We start from the raw sequence: 17,208 nt of genomic DNA, 5'->3' as shown, positions 1-17,208 counted from the left end.
AATACCCCTTCTGATTAACGTACTCAGATGCTAGGTGGGGTGGTGCCAGAATAGGAATATGTGTCCCATCTATCGCCTCTCCACAGTTAGGGAAACCCATTTGTGCAAAGCCATCCACAATGTCCTGCATGTTCTCCAGAGTCACAGTTCTTCTTAGCAGGATGCGATTAATGGCCCTGCAAACTTGCATCAACACGATTCCAACGGTCGACTTTCCCACTCCAAACTGGTTCGCCACCGATCGGTAGCTGTCTGAAGTTGCCAGCTTCCAGATTGCAATAGCCACCCGCTTCTCCACCATCAGGGCAGCTCTCAATCTTGTGTCCTTGTGCCACAGGGTGGGGGTGAGCTCAGCACACAGTCCCATGAAAGTGGCTTTTCTCATCCAGAAGTTCTGCAGCCACTGCTCGTCATCCCAGACTTCTATGACGATGTGATCCCACCACTCAGTGCTTGTTTCCTGAGCTCAAAAGCGGCATTCCACGGTGCTGAGCATTTCTGTGAATGCCAGAAGCAATTTAGTGTCATACACGTCAGGTGACTCGCTATCATCATCAGACTCCTCATCACTTTGTATTTTAAGGAATAGCTCAACTGCCAAATGTGATGTGCTGGTGAGACTCGTCAGCATACTCCTCAGCAGTTCGGGCTCCATTTCCCACAGAAATCGCGCTGCACAGAAACCGTTGAGAGAGTCAAGATGGCACCAAACATGGATGGAAAAACAGATTGCTGGGATGTGAAGCGATGCATCACGGGGCGTTGGGACAGGAAGCAGAATGACCCGCCCCCTCCGCCCCCTTCCCGCAACCTACGGTGCTAAAATGGTGCCAAAATGGGATGAGGTGCCCTGTGGGATAGCTGCCCATAATGCACCACTCCCAACACCGCTGCAAATACTGCAAATGTGGCCACACTGCAGCGCTTTCTCTACACAGCTGTACAAAGACAGCTTTAACTCCCAGTGCTGCACACCTGCAAGTGTAGCCAAACCCTCACTCTGTCCCTCTCCTCCCTGTTGCTGCATCCCTGGCTTGGAGGCATAGGGCAGTGTGAAGCAGGCTCTGTCCCTGAGGCAGAGCAGAAATGTAACAACTAAACAGGCAGGCTGCTGATGTTCCCATTGTTAGTGAATTGTTGCCATTCTTGGTCAATTAAGGCTCCTTTACCTTGCCAGAGTGGTGTAAAGAAGTCTTCTTGTAAATGACATGAGCGGATTCCTCAGCTAGGGAAGTCTGTGGCCCTGTCTACACTGGCAACTTTCTGTGCAGTAAAGCAGCTTCTCTTCTGCAGACTAAATAACCCCAGTTCCCTCAGCCTCTCCTCATAAGTCATGTACTCCAACCCCCAATCATTTCTGTTGCCCTCTGCTGGACTCTCTCCAATTTGTCCACATCCTTTGTGTAGTGGGGGGCCCAAAACTGGACACAGTACTCCAGATGTGGCCTCACCAGTGCCGAATAGAGGGGAATAATCATTTCCCTCAATCTGCTGGCAATGCTCCTACTAATACAGCCCAATATGCCATTAGCCTTCTTGGCAACAAGGACACACTGCTGACTCATATCCAGCTTCTCATCCACTGTAATTCCCAGGTCCTTTTCTGCAGAACTGCTGCTTAGCCACTAGGTCCCTAGTCTGTAGCAGTGCATGGGATTCTTCTGTCCTAAGTGCAGGACTCTGCACTTGTCCTTGTTGAACCTCATCAGATTTCTTTTGGCCCAATCCTCCAATTTGTCTAGGTCACTCTGGACCCTATCCCTACTCTCCAGCATATCGACTTCTCCCTCCAGCTCAGTGTCATCCGCGAACTTGCTAAGGGTGCAATTCATTCCATCATCCAGATCACTAATGAAGATATTGAACAAAACCGGCCCCAGGACCAATCTCAGGGACACTCCGCTTGATAGCAGCTAACAACTGTTGAGCCCAACAATCTTGCCATCTTTCTATTCACCTTATAGTCCATTGGTCCAATCCATACTTTTTTAACTTGCTGGCAATAATACTGTGGGAGATCGTATCAAAAGCTTTGCTAAAGTCAAGGTATGTCATGTCCACCACTTTCCCCGTATCCACAGAGCCAGTTATCTCATCATAGAAAGCACTCGGGTTGGTCAGGCATCTCTTGTCCTTCATGAATCCATGTTGACTGTTCCTAATCACCTTCCTCTTCTCCAAGGTCTTCAAAATGGATTCTTTGAGGACCTGCTTCATGATTTTTCCAGGGACTAAGGTGAGGCTGACTGGCCTGTAGTTCCCCGGATTGTCCTTCTTCTCCTTTTTAAAGATGGGCACTACATTGGCCTTTACCAGTCGTAAGGGACCTTCCCCAATCTCCACAAATTTTCAAAGATAATGGCTAATGGCTCTGAAATCACATCAGCCAACTCCCTCACAGCCTCAAATGCATTGCATCCATCCCCAGGGACTTGTGCATGTCCAGCTTTTCTAAATATTCCTTAATCTGTTCTTTCATCACTGCGGGCTGCTCACCTCCTCCCCATACTGTGCTGTCCATTGCAGCAGGCTGGGAGCTGATCTTGTCTGTAAAGACCGAGGCAAAAACAGAATTGAGTACTTCAGCATTTTTCACATCCTCTGTCACTAGGCTGCCTCCCCCATTCAGTAAAGGTCCCACACTTTCCCTGACCTCTTTCTTGTTGCTAACATATCCGTAGAAACTCTTCTTGTTACCCTTCACATCCCTTGCTAGCTGCAACTCCAAGTGTGATTTGGCCTTCCTGATTACACCCCTGCATGCTCGAGCAATATTTTTATACTCCTCCCTAGTCATCTGTCCAAGTTTCCACTTATTGTAAGCTTTCTTTTTGTGTTTAAGCTCACTGAAGATTTCTCTGTTAAGCCAAGCTGGTCGCCTGCCATATTTGCTCTTCTTTCTGCACATTGGGATGGTTTGTTCCTGCGCCCTCAATAAGGCTTCTTTAAAATACCGCCAGCTCTCCTGGACTTCTTTCCCCCTCATATTAGCCTCGCAGGGGATCCTGCCCATCAGTTCCCTAAAGGAATCAAAGTCTGCTTTTCTGAAGTTGAGGGTCCATATTCTGCTGCTCTTCTGTCTTCCTTTTGTCAGGATCCTGAACTCAACCATCTCATGGTCACTGCTGCCCAGGTTGCCACCCACTTCTACTTCCCCTACCAATTTTTTCCCTGTTTATGAGCAGCAGGTCAAGAGAAGCATGGCCCCTGGTTGGTTCCTCCAGCACTTACACCAGAAAGTTGTCCCCAACACATTCCAAAAACTTCCTGGATTGTCTGTCCATTGTTATATTGCTCTCCCAGCAGATGTCAGGGTGATTGAAGTCCCCCATGAGAACCAGGGCCTCTGATCTGGAAAATTCTGTTAGTTGTCCGAAGAAAGCCTTGTACACCTCATCTGTAGCAGATGCCCACCATGACATCATCCAGTTTTTCTCACCTCTAAACTTAACACAAAGACTCTCAACAGGCTTGTCTCCAGATTCATACTGGAGCTCTGAAAAATCACACTGCTGTCTTACGTACAGTGCAACTCCTCCACCTTTTGTCCCCCACCTGTCCTTCCTGAACAGTTTATACCCATCCATGACAGTGCTCCAGTCATATGAGTCAGGCAATGCTCTGGAACTGCTCCCCACAAAGCTAGTCAGGACTTTGGGGAGCCACCTGTCCCTTGGAGCAGACTGTCTTCAGGGCAAGAAGCTCACATGGCTTCACCTCCTGGGTCTCTCCTTGGAGCATTCAGCATCCTCTGCCCCTCTGTGCGCTTCCCTCAGCAAGTCCGCCCAGGCAGGGTCCTGGGGAAGCCAGAGGGTCCTGCGCCCCCACTTCACAGTCAGATGTGACTCTTAGCCAGCCAGTAAAATAGAGGTTTATTAGATGACAGGAACACGATCTAAAACAGAGCCTGTAGGTACAGTGAACGGGACCCCTTAGCTGGGTCCATTTTGGGGGGCAGTGAGCCAGACACCCACGTCTGCACTTCACTCCTCGTCCCCAGCCAGCCCCAAACTGAAACCCCCTCCAGCCCCTCCTTTCTGGCCTTTGTCTCTTTCCTGGGCCAGGAGGTCACCCGGTCTCTTTGTTCACTTTTAGCCATCCCCTTGCAAGAGTGGGAGAAGGGCGCCAGCCATTTGTTGCTTAGGATTCAAAGTGTCGGCAATTTATGCACACTGGAGACTTAAGAAATGCATAGGGGAAACTGAGGCACCCACACAGTATTCAGAGGAAACATTAAGAACAGTCCCACTTCGTCACAGTCTCTGTTATTCCAATCACATCATAGTTCCTTGACTGTGCCAGGACTTCCAAATTCTTACTGCTTGTTTCCCAGGCTCCTTGCTTTCATGTACAGGCGCCTAAGATAACTAGCTGATTGCCCTACTTTCTGAGTATGAATCAGGAGGCCTTCCCTGTTGCACCCTCCTCCTTGTGTTTCCTCCTGGTATCCCACTTCCCCACTTACCTCAGGGCTTAGGTCTCCATCCCTCGGTGAACCTAGTTTAAAGCCCTTCTCACTAGGTTAGCCAGCCTGCTTGCAAAGATGCTCTTCCCTCTCTTCGTTAGGTGGATCCCGTCTCCTCCTAGCACTTCTTCTTCCTGGAACAACATCCCATGGTCGAAGAATCCAAAGCCCTCTCGCCGACACCACCTGTGTAACCAGGCATTTACCTCCACAATTCAATGGTCTCTACCTGGGCCTTTTCCTTCAACAAGGAGGATGGACAAGAACACGACTTGCATCTCAAACTCCTTTATCCTTCTTCCCAGAGCCACACAGTCTGCAGTGACCCACTCAAGGTCATTCTTGGCAGTATCATTGGTGCCCATGTGGAGAAGTAGGAAGGGGTAGCAGTCCGAGGGCTTGATCAGTTTCGGCAGACACTCCATCACATCCTGAATTCTAGCTCCAGGCAAGCAGCACACTTCTCGAGTTTCCCAGTCTGGACGGCAGATGGATGATTCCATCTGCCTTAGGAGAGAGTCCCTGATCACCATTACCCATCTCCTCCTCTTGGGAGTGGGGATCGTGGAACCCCCATCCCTACAACAATGCATCCCATGCATTCCTGTTGATGGAGTCTCCTTCTGATCCCTTCCCTCAGATAACTCTTCCAAACCATTCTCTGCCATAATTCTTGCCTCTATCTGCATTGCGGGTACATGGGTTATCCTCTTTCTTCTTCTGGAGGTCAGATGCTACCAATTTTCTTCCCCAGTCTGCACTGCCCTCTCTGATTCTTCAGCATGCTGTGCCTGCAGTACCAAACGCTGACTTCTATCCAGAAAATCTTCATTTTCTCTGATGCAAAGCAGGGTTGATACTTGGGTCTCTAGTCCTTTAACCTTCTCTTCCAATATGGAGACCAGCTTGCACTTCGTACAGATGAAGTTAATAATAATAGGAGATATACACCTATCTCCTAGAACTGGAAGGGATGTTGAAAGGTCATTGAGTCCAGCCCCTTGCCTTCACTAGCAGGACCAAGTACTGATTTTTGCCCCAGATCTCTAAGCGGCCTCAAGGATTAAGCTCACAACCCTGGGTTTAGCAGGCCAATGCTCAAACCACTGAGCTATCCCTTCTCCCTTGCTTCTGTCCTCTGGGAGAAAGACAAACATGGCACATCCTGTGCAGCTCACAAAAGCTGACTGCTCACTAACCATATTGTCTTCCTTCTAAAAGCCTCTTCTGATGTTGTATTTACTGCTCAAAGAGGCCTGAAAGGCAAAAAACTCTGTGGGAACACCCTTCAGGTGAACTCCCTCTGTTTGCCTCTCCTCTGTTCACAGTCACCCCTCTCTCTGTTCCCAAAAGGTCACCTGTATGACTGCCCCGCTTTGAGAGGACAGTTACACAGTTTCCTCGTAAAACCTGAGGCACAGGTTGGGTGCCTGGGAGCACAGATGTTATTCCAGCAAATTCCTCCTGGGCAAACCCTTCCCTGTAATTAGTGAGGAGACATTCCTGTAGTCCCCACATTCCTTCTTAACTTCCTTCTCTGGGCTCCCCTCTAAGCCACACACCTCTGTGCTCCGTAGACAGTAATCTGCCCCCTGTTCAGCTGTAGGCTTACAGCTAACAGCCAGAACAGACCCTTCACTGGTAAGCATTGCACTCTCCTCCCTCTTTGAATTGGGTTTGTCTCCAGTTACAGAGCCCATGGAATCTGCACCCACTGCAGTGGCTTCTAGCATTCCATCACCCTTCTCTACGGATTTCCTCCAGGACACGTTTCCCTTATGTCTTGGAGCAAGACCCGTCTTTAGCCACCGGGTAAGAGGTGGTTTCAACCACACCCACCCCTGTCAACAGACGGTGTTTCACTGCTGCAGAGGAATTAGAGAGACACTTTCCCATTTCCCCATCAGTTTCTGTGACTTTACTTTTTCCCACTGGGGCTTCACCACAAGATTCCTCCTTGTTGCTGACAAACCCCTGGACAGCCTGAGCCACATTTCAAAATCCATTCCCCAAAAGAATTTGCGTTGGGTTATGAGGAACTGCAGAAACTGTTAATTCAGCTTGTAAATCCTCAGTTTCCATGTGCACTTTCGCCAAAGACACAAGGATTTTGTGACCTCCTACTAACAAAAGCTCTGCCATCTGTCCTGGCAGTATGTCTTTCTCCTGAACCAGGACTCTCCTGATCACAGAAATTTCTGCACCAGTATCTCTCCATGCAGGGAGCTCTTTGCCATTTAGTCTGAGCACCTTTGTGTGCTTCTTGCTAGGCTGTGCAGTGGCAACATTTACAAACCCTGTCTGACAAGTGGCAAGTTCCTCTGTACTCTGGGTAGCAGCATTTCAATTAGTTGCTTGCTGCCTGTTCCCACTCAACATTTGGCATTTAATTCTCAGGAGAACAGGAGAATTACAATGATAGCACCTTCTGGGCTCCTCTCCTTTTACAGGAGATCTGGGATGAGAACTGGAGGAATGAATCTGGGGAGGTGAGCATCCAGCCTCCCATCCACCCTCCTTCTTCCCAGGGCTAAATAGGGTGACCAGATCACAACACTAAAATATCGTGACACACTGGGGTGCTGTCAGCTCCGCCCACAGTCCACCCCTGCTCCTCCCAGGCTCCTCCCCCACTCTGCCCCAGGTCCTGCCCCATCCCTGCTCGGACCCCCTACTGCTCGGACCCCCGCTCGGACCCCCGGCCCACCACTGGCTTGCTGCATCCCCCCTCAGTCCCCCACCCACCACTTGCCTCCTCACCCCCCCAGCCCGCCTGCCTGCTGCTCACTCGCTGCTCGCCTCTTCAGGCCCTCTCCCACCACTCACCCCTACGGTGCCGACTTCCCCTCTGCCGGGTGGGTGCTCGCCCACCCTCTGCCTCTTCCCGCCCCTGCACCACCTTTGCTCCGTCCCCATTCCACCCCTTCCCCCAAGTCACCGCCCCTGCCCTGCCTTTTCTCCACCTCCTCCCCTGAGCGTGCTGCGTCTCCGCTCCTCCCCCCTCCCTCCCAGAAATCGCTAAGCGCCACCAAACAGCTGTTAGGCAGCAGGAAGCACTGGGAGTGGGGGGGGGGAGTGGGGATGTGGTGCGCTGAGGGGAGGAAGAAGGAGATGAGGAGAGGGGAGTTTGGCTGCAATTTCTCCCCGTGGGTGCTCCAGCCCTGGACCACCCATGTAGTCAGCACCTCCCTCCTGCTCACCTCCTTACCTGACTATCGGGACAAATGGTGTCCCGATCGTACATTGATCGGGACATGGGACAAAGGGTTAAATATCAGGACAGTCCTAATTTTATGAGGACTGCTGGTCACCCTAGGGGTAAAATGGGAACCCTGCTTCCCATCAAACTTAAACTCCTCTGTCCGTGACTTATTCCTACTAGGTGCTTGGGATTGTTCAAATTTAACTGCAAAAGTTGCAAGTTCTTCGACCATCTCTACCTTTATATCCCATAAACACTGTTTTACATCATCATTAGACATATTCAGGATCTGTTCCTGAGCAACGAAATCACACATTGCTTCAAAGCTTGTAATACCTTTTCCCCTTACCCACTCATTTGGTTCACATAAGCCACATTACTTAATCCAGCCCCTCTCTTAAGGCTTCCAAATTTTACCCTATAAATTAGTTGGCATCTTACTGAATATGTCCAGAACTCTCCCAGACAGTTTGCAACCAGCTTGGTCATCTGTTGATCCTCAGGAATCGCATGGTGCATACACAGTCTCTCAAAGGTGATGAAATATTCAGCAATGTCCCCAGAGTCATTGTATGGAGGACACAACCGCTCCCACTTGTGGATTTTTGGAGAACTGGAGTCCCCTAATGTGGGGTTCTGTCTCTTCCACTCCATTATGGCCAGTTCATGCTTCATTTCTTTGTCTTTCAGTGCCAGGGCTAACTTCTGCCTGGCTGCTTCTGCTTCCATTTGTCAGCCTCCAGCTGTCTCAGTTCCATGACTCTCTGATGTGAAGCCTTTTGCCTGGCTTCTTGTGCTTTAATTTCCATCCATTTTAATTCCATCTGTCTCTTCTCCATCCTTTCGTTTTCTTCTACTTGCAACCCGTGGAGCTCCAATTTTTTGGTAGCTTCACTTTCACTCATTTTCCTGCCTTTCCTGTCCCTACTTCCCTTACCCAAAATAAGCAAACAGAAAATAACAAACCAGTAACCACTTCGCCTATTCCCCAGTCAACACCCTTAAAACTCGCTGAAAATCACCACCAGTGTCTGAGAGCAGTAAGCTGTGCACATTACCCTACCTGACTACGCCTCTGTGACAGGTTGGACCCCCCATCTGGGGTGCCTCCTGAAGTACTGTAGTTTTACTGAGCCTGCCTGCTCCACTACCCGAGGCCCCTCTCCCTGTTTTGCTGCATCAGGCTCTCCTGTCTCTGCCAGCACACACACAGGTAGGAACCCACCAGCTGCAAAATCACAGAGTCTGTGAGCAGCTCTCTATGGGAAGATTCAGCTAGGAAATTGCCCACCACTCAAGTGTAGCTCCCCTCTGGAAAGTATAATATTGTCTTGTACTGTAGAGAACTCTATACAATGTAAGCTCATAAATTTGATCCCTCCCTCAATGTGGAGGAAGATATGCACAACTTCTTGCCCCCACCTGTTATAAATTGCACAAACTGGGTTATGTTATAAACAAGAAATATGTTTATTAACTATAAAAGGTAAATTTAAGTGATTATAAGGGATAGCAAACAGAACAAAGCAGATTACTTAGAAAATAAAACAAACCATGCAAACTAAGCTTGATTCATAAGAACATAAGAATGGCAGTACTGGGTCAGAGCAAAGGTCCATCCAGCCCAGTACCCTGTCTACCAACAGTGGCCAATACCAGAGGGAGTGAACCTAACAGGTAATGATCAAGTGATCTCTCTCCTGCTGTCCATCACCACCCTCTGACAAACAGAGACTAGGGACACCATTCCTTACCCATCCTGGCTAATAGGCATTAATGGACTTAACCTCCATGAATTTATCCAATTCTCTTTTAAACACTGTTATAGTCCTAGCCTTCACAATCTCCTCAGGCAAGGAGTTCCACAAGTTGACTGTGCGCTACATGAAGAAGAACTTCCTTTTATTTGTTTTAAACCTGCTGCCTATTAATTTCATTTGATAGCCTCTAGTTCTTATATTATGGGAACAAGTAAATAACTTTTCCTTATTCACTTTCTCCACATCACTCATGATTTTATATACCTCTATCCTATCCCTCCTTAGTCTCTTCTTTTCCAAGCTGAAAAGTCCTCGTCTCTTTAATCTCTCCTCATATGGGATCTGTTCCAAACCCCTCATCACTTTAGTTGCCCTTCTCTGAACCTTTCCTAATGCCAGTATAGCTTTTTTGAGATGAGGAGACCACATCTGTACACAGTATTCAAGGTGTGGGAGTACCATGGATTTATATAAGGGTAATAAGATATTCTCTGTCTTATTCTCTATCCCCTTTTTAATGATCCTAACATCCTGTTTCATTTTTTGACTGCAGCTGCACACTGCATGGACATCTTCAGAGAACTATCCATGATGACTGCAAGATCTTTTTCCTGATTAGTTGTAGCTAAATTAGCCCCCATCATATTGTATGTATAGTTGGGTTATTTTCCCAATGTGTGTTACTTTACATTTATCCACATTAAATTTCATTTGCCATTTTGTTGCCCAATCACTTAGTTTTGTGAGATCTTTCTGAAGTTCTTCACAGTCTGCTTTGGTCTTAACTATCTTGAGCAGTTTAGTATCATCTGCAAACTTTGCCACCTCACTTTTTACCCCTTTCTCCAGATCATTTATGAATAAGTTGAATAGGATTGGTCCTAGGACTGACCCTTGGGGAACACCACTAGTTACCCCTCTTTAATCTGAAAAGTTACCATTTATTACTACCCTTTGTTCTCTGTCTTTTAGCCAGTTCTCAGTCCATGAAAGGATCTTCCCTCTTATCCCATGACAACTTATTTTACATTAGAGCCTTTGGTAAGGGACCTTGTCAAAGGCTTTCTGGTAATCTAAGTACACTATGTCCACTGGATCCCCCTTGTCCACACAGGGCCACCCAGAGGATTCAGGGGGCCTGGGGCAAAGCAATTTCGGGGGCCCCTTCCATAAAAAAATTTGCAATACTATACAATACTATATTCTCACGGGGGCCCCTGTGAGGCCTGGCGCAAATTGCCTCACTTGCTCCCGCCCCACGGGTGGCCCTGGGAAAAATAAACCTTCTGCATCTTGGCACAAATCCAGTTTTGAGAAAACTGCTTTACAAGGTATCACTGGTTCTCAGCATCAGCTAGTGCTAAAAGGCACTAAAGCTCATTAAAAGGGTTGGACAAATATTTTCCGTCAAAACTTTTTCTGGATTGAAAACTAGGGGTTTTTAAAAAGCAGAAAAAAATCACGGACACTGGCTGCTTTCCTTCAAAATTTGTTGTGGTTTTTTTAATTGAAAAGCTGAAATTAGTCTGCCAAAACCTGAACATGGTTTGAGGTTTCAGAAGTGTGTGGCCAAATATTTGCTGCTTACTGTGTTTGATTGTTTAAAGAAACAATAAAAAAATTCTGCTTAAAAAAAATCGAAAACTTTTGAACCACCTCAGCTTGTGACCAAACACCTGAGCCCATTCAGTCAGAGATTTTCCTAGGTTTCTGATACTCTGCTGGCTTCCTTGACTCGTATCTGTTTCCATAACTTTGGGTTCATTTAGGTTAGAACATAAGAACAGCCATACTGGGTCAAACCAAAGGTCCATTCAGCTCAGTATCCTGTGTGCCAACGATGGCCAATGCCAAGTGCCCCAGAGGGAGTGAACCTAACAGGTAATGATCAAGTGATCTCTCTCCTGCCAGCCATCTCCACCCTCTGACAAACAGAGGCTAGGGACACCATTCCTTACCCATCCTGGCTAATAGCTATTAATGCACTTAACCTCCATGCATGTCTCTTTCCTAGAGACTGGCTCCATGGGGTCCCTCCCAAACTAGAGACGGTTACTGTGGTTTTGTCTTTAGTATAGCTTTTGTACATACTCCACAAACTGAGCATTTGAGCTCATTCCAGAACCTGGATGAGCTTATGTTGTGAAAACTGAAATGTTCAAAATAGCACATGCATGTGAATGGACACAGGGTGCTAAAATTAAGTTAACCCAGGTGTTCCCAAACTGGGGGTCAGGACCCCTCAAGGGGTCACGAGGTTATTACTGGGGGTCGCGAGCTGTCAGCCTCCACCTCAAACCCCGCTTTGCCTCCAGCATTTATAATAGTGTTAAATATATTAAAAAGTGTTTTTTAATTTGGGGGGGGGTCACACTCAGAGGTTTGCTATGTGAAAGGGTCACCAGTATAAAAGTTTGAGAACCACTGAATTAACCCCTCTGGAGCCTCAGGGAATGTGTGTGGCAGGGGGTCTCCCTTGGTAGGGTTGGGAAGGATATTGCTCTTCTCATGTGATCCTTCCCCCATGGCTCTCTTGGCACTATCACTGTTAATCTAAAGTGGCTAATTTTAAATGAAGCTACCCTCCCCTGACATCAATCTCCCTATGGCACTGAAATTAAATATAGACTATAATTTGGTATTTGAGAAGTGAAAGGGATGGTAGCCCTAATGGAAAAGCTAACAAGTTGGCTCTTCTGCAAGCCTCAAACTGCTGAATGAGATTTAGGGTAGGGAAGGCTGTGCCTCCCAAACAGCCTGGCCCTGCCCCCTATCTGACCCCCACCCACTTCCTGCCCCCCAACTGCCCATCCCTCTCAGAATCCCTGACCCATTCTGCTCCTTGTCTCCTCACTGTCCCCCAGAGACCCCACCCACAACCACCACCACCCTGGGACCCCACCCTTACTCCCTGTCCCATGACTGCCCCGACCCCTGTTCAACCCCCTGCTGAGTCCTGACAGACCCCCAGAACGCCCATGATACAAACCCCCGCTCCCTGTCCCCTAATTGCCCCCCCACCTCTGCCCCCTCCCTGTGCCCTGCCTGTCCCCGGGACTCCCTGCCCCTTAGCCAACCTCCTCCGGCTGCAGTCCCTTACCCCAGGCTCCCCCGTCACCTGGAGCCTCAGCGCATCCAGGAGCTTCCCTCGACAGCTGCAGCGTGGCTCCGGAGGGAGCTGAGCTCAGCCTGGAGCTCGCAGCCCCGCCCCCTTACCATGCGGCTCTGAGCGGGGCGGAGCTCAGGGGCCCCGCCGGACCCACGCTGCAGCTGTCCAGGGACTGTCCTGGATGCGCTGAGGCTCCGAGAGAGGGGCGGAGACGGGGTTGAGTCGGGCTGGGGCCGGGGCGGGAGCCTCAGCCATTCTCGTGGGGGCCCCAAAGGAGCCCGGGGCCTGGGGCAAATTGCCCCACTTGCACCCCCCTCTGGGTGGCCCTGTGTCCACGTGTTTGTTGACCCCTTGAAGGAACTCTAATAGATTAGTAAGACATGATTTTCCTTTACAGAAACCGTGCTGACTTTTGCCCAACAATTTATGTTCTTCTATGTGTCTGACAATTTTATTCTTTACGATTGTTTCAACTAATTTGCCCAGTACTGACGTTAGACTTACTGGTCTGTAATTGCCGGGATCACCTCTAGAGCCCTTTTTAAATATTGGTGTCACATTAGCTCTCTTCCAGTCACTGGGTACAGAAGCTGATTTAAAGAACAGGTTACAAACCATAGTTAGTAGTTCCACAATTCACATTTGAGATATTTCAGAACTCTTGGATGAATGTCATCTGGTCCTGGTGACTTCTTACTGTTAAGTTTATCAATTAATTCCAAAACCTCCTCTAGTGACACCTCCATCTGTGACAATTCCTCATATTTGTCACCTACAAAATCCGGCTCAGGTTGGGAATCTCCCTAACATCCTCAGCCGTGAAGACTAAAGCAAAGAATCCATTTAGTTTCTCTGCAATGACTTCATTGTCTTTAAGTCTTCCTTTTGTATCTCGATCATCCAGGGGTCCCACTGATTGCTTAGCAGGCTTCCTGCTTCTGATGTACTTAAAAAACATTTTATTACCTTTGGAGTTTTTGGCTAGCTGTTCTTCAAACTCCTTTTTGATTTTTCTTATTACATTTTTACACTTAATTTAGCAGTGTTTATGCTCCTTTCTATTTACCTCACTACGATTTGATTTCCACTTTTTAAAAGATGCCTTTTTATCTCCCACTGCTTCTTTTACATGGTTGTTAACCAATGGTGGCTCTTTTTTAGTTCTTTTATTGGATTTTTTATTTGGGGTATACATTTAAATTGGGCCTCTATTATCGTGTCTTTGCAAAGTGTCCATGCAGCTTGCAGGGATTTCATTCTAGTCACTGTACCTTTTAATTTCTGTTTAACTAGCCCCCTTATTTTTGCATTGTTCCCCTTTCTGAAATTAAATGCCACAATGTTGGACTGTTGAGGTTTTCTTCCCACCACAGGAATGTTAAAAGTTATTACAGTATGGTCACTATTTCTAAGCAGTCCTGTTATAGTTACCTCTTGGACTGGATCCTGCGCACCACTCAGGACTAAATCAAGAATTGCCTCTCCCCTTGTGGGTTCCTGTACCAGCTGCTCCAAGAAACAGTCATTTAAAGTATCAAGAAACTTTGTGTATGCATTTCGTCCTGACCTGACATGTTCCCAGTCAATATGGGGATAACTGAAATCCCCCACTATTATTGAGTTCTTTATTTTGATAGCCTCTCTAATCTCCCTTAGCATTTCATCGTCACTATCACTGTCCTGTCAGGTGGTCGATAATAGATCCCTACTGTTATATTTTTATTAGAGCGTGGAATTACTATCCATAGAGATTCTACGGAACATGTGGATTCACTTAAGATTTTTACTTCATTTGATTCTACATTTTCTTTCACATATATTGCCACTCCCCCACCCCATATGACCTGTTCTGTCCTTCCCATATATTTTGTACCCTGAAATGATTGTGTCCCATTGATTGTCCTCACTCCACCAGGTTTCTGTGGTGCCAATTATATCAATATCCTCCTTTATCACAAGGCACTCTAGTTCACCCATCTTATTATTTAGACTTCTAGCATTTGTGTACAAGCACTTTAAAAACTTGTCACTGTTTGTTTGTCTGCCCTTTTCTGATGTGTTGGATTCTTCTTTATGTGAATGTTTCTTGTCTGATCTGTCCCCTACTTTATCATCTTCCTATGACAGGTTGGATCACAGAAACCCCCTGGGAGCTACCACCTGATGTGCCAAGACTACTTCTGCTCCTGCTTTCCCTGCCAGCTCAGGACTCCAGCACCCTGTCTTGCTAAGCCAGACATTCCCATCTGCTCCAACACAGACCCAGGGTCTGAATTACTTTCCCCAAAGCTGCAGGTTTACCTGAAAGCAACTCACAGAAATGTGCTTGTCTCTAACACTCAAATGCCCAACTCTGAATGGGGTCTAACCCCAAATAAATCTGTTTTACCCTCTATAAAGCTTATACAGGGTAGACTCATAAATTGTTCGCCCTCTATAACACTGATAGAGATATGCACAGTTGTTTGCTCCCCGAGGTATTAACAAATACTCTGGATTAATTAATAAGTAAAAAGTAGCAAAGAATCCTGTGGCACCTTATAGACTAACAGACGTTTTGGAGCATGAGCTTTCGTGGGTGAATACCCACTTCTTCAGATGCATGCATCTGAAGAAGTGGGTATTCACCCACGAAAGCTCATGCTCCAAAACATCTGTTAGTCTATAAGGTGCCACAGGATTCTTTGCTGCTTTTACAGATCCAGACTAACACGGCTACCCCTCTGATACTTAAGTAAAAAGTGATTTTATTAAATACAGAAAGTGGGATTTAAGTGGTTCCAAGTAGTAACAGACAGAACAAAGTAATTCACCAAGCAAAATAAAATAAAATGCACAAATCTATGTCTAATCAAACTGAATACAGATAATCTCACCCTCAGAGATGCTTCAGTAAGTTTTTTCCTCAGACTGGACCCCTCCCAGGCCTGGGCACAATTCTTTCCCCTGGTACAGCTCTTGTTCCAGCTCAGGTGGTAGCTAGGGGATTCTTCATGATGGCTCCTCCCTCTTTTGTTCTGTTTCATCCCTTTGTATATCTTTTGCATAAGGTGGGAATCCTTTGCGCCTCTCTCTTGGTTCCCACCCCCTCCTTCTCAATGGAAAGACACCAGGTTAGAGATGGATTCCAGTTCAGGTGACATGATCACATGTCACTGCAAGACTTCATTGCCCACTTGCCAGCACACAGGTATAAAGGAAGACTTACAGGTAAAACACACCCATCTGCAGACAATTGTCCTGGTTAATGGGAGTCATCAAGATTCCAAACCACCATTAATGGCCCTCACTTTGCATAATTACAATAGGCCCTCAGAGTTATATTTCATATTTCTAGTTTCAGATACAGGAGTGGTACATTTATACAAATAGGATGATCACACTCAGTAGATTATAAGCTTTGTAATGATACCTTACAAGAGACCTTTTGCATAAGGCATATTCCAGTTACACTATATTCACTCATTAGCATATTTTTATAAAACCATATAGATGGTAACGTCACACTTCCATCCTCTCCTCCTGACTAAAACCTAGAGAATCTCTATCAATAGACTCTTCCATAGGAGAAGTCTCTGTCCAATCCACATGCTCCTCTGCAGTAGTTGGCTTCCCCCATCTCCTAGTTTAAAAACTGCTCTGCAACCTTTTTAATGTTTAGTGCTAGCAGTCGAGATCCACTTTGCTTTAGGTGGAGCCCATCCCTCCTGTATAGGCTCCCCACATCCCAAAAGTTTCCCCAGTTCCTAATAAATCTAAACCCCTCCTCTCTACACCATTGTCTCATCCACGCACTGAGACTCTGAAGCTCTGCCTGCCTACCTGGCCCTGTGCGGGGAACTGGAAGCATTTCTGAGAATGCCACCATAGAGGTCCTGGATTTCAGTCTCTTCTCTAGCAGCCTAAATTTGGCCTCCAGGACGTCACTCCTACCCTTCCCTATGTCATTGGTACCTACGTGTACCACAACCACCATCTCCTCCCCAGCACTACACATAAGTCTGTCTAGATGCCTTGAGAGATCCACAACCTTCGCACCAGGCAGGCCAGTCACCATACGGTTCTCCCGGTCAGCTATCTATGTTTCTAATGATCACTGATCTAACGATTCACTAAAGAAACATGTTACAAAACATAATTTCTCACCCTAAATGTTGACTTAGGCAGGATGCAGAGTTTCTGTAGCTTAGCGTTCCAGTTATTTCTCTTTTTAGACTAGACTTTGTCTGTCTCAGTCTGGACTCAGCCCTTGTCTTTCCCTCAACTTAGTTCCTTTGTCTCTTCAACTACTTTTATCAGTCTTTCTTCTTGGGTGGGAAGGCAGTGAAGGGAGAGTGCTGATGGTCTCGCCTCCCAGCCTTAAATAGAATTTATATAAGGCGAGAAGCCTTTGTTTCCAGTGGAAAAGTACCAGCAGTGTCCAAGCTGGTATTTTGCATCAGGTGATATATTGCAGTGTTGAAGCAACCATGGAACCAGGTTTATTTGCAATGACCACAGGACAGAACTCCAGAAAGATAGGAGATCCACATCTATTTCTAATAACCCATTGTTTTCTGCACCCTGGCTATTTCACGGCTGTTGGGGAATTCCATGCAGCCACCCAGAGAGGTACTTGTCTTCTACACAGCTGGCCAACTCCCAGAGCCTGTGTGCCAAGGCATGGGCTCCT

This window comes from Gopherus flavomarginatus, chromosome 17 (genome assembly GCF_025201925.1).
Source record: "Gopherus flavomarginatus isolate rGopFla2 chromosome 17, rGopFla2.mat.asm, whole genome shotgun sequence".
Classification (NCBI taxonomy): Eukaryota; Metazoa; Chordata; order Testudines; family Testudinidae; genus Gopherus; species Gopherus flavomarginatus.
Note: the sequence above shows the minus strand (reverse complement) of the source record.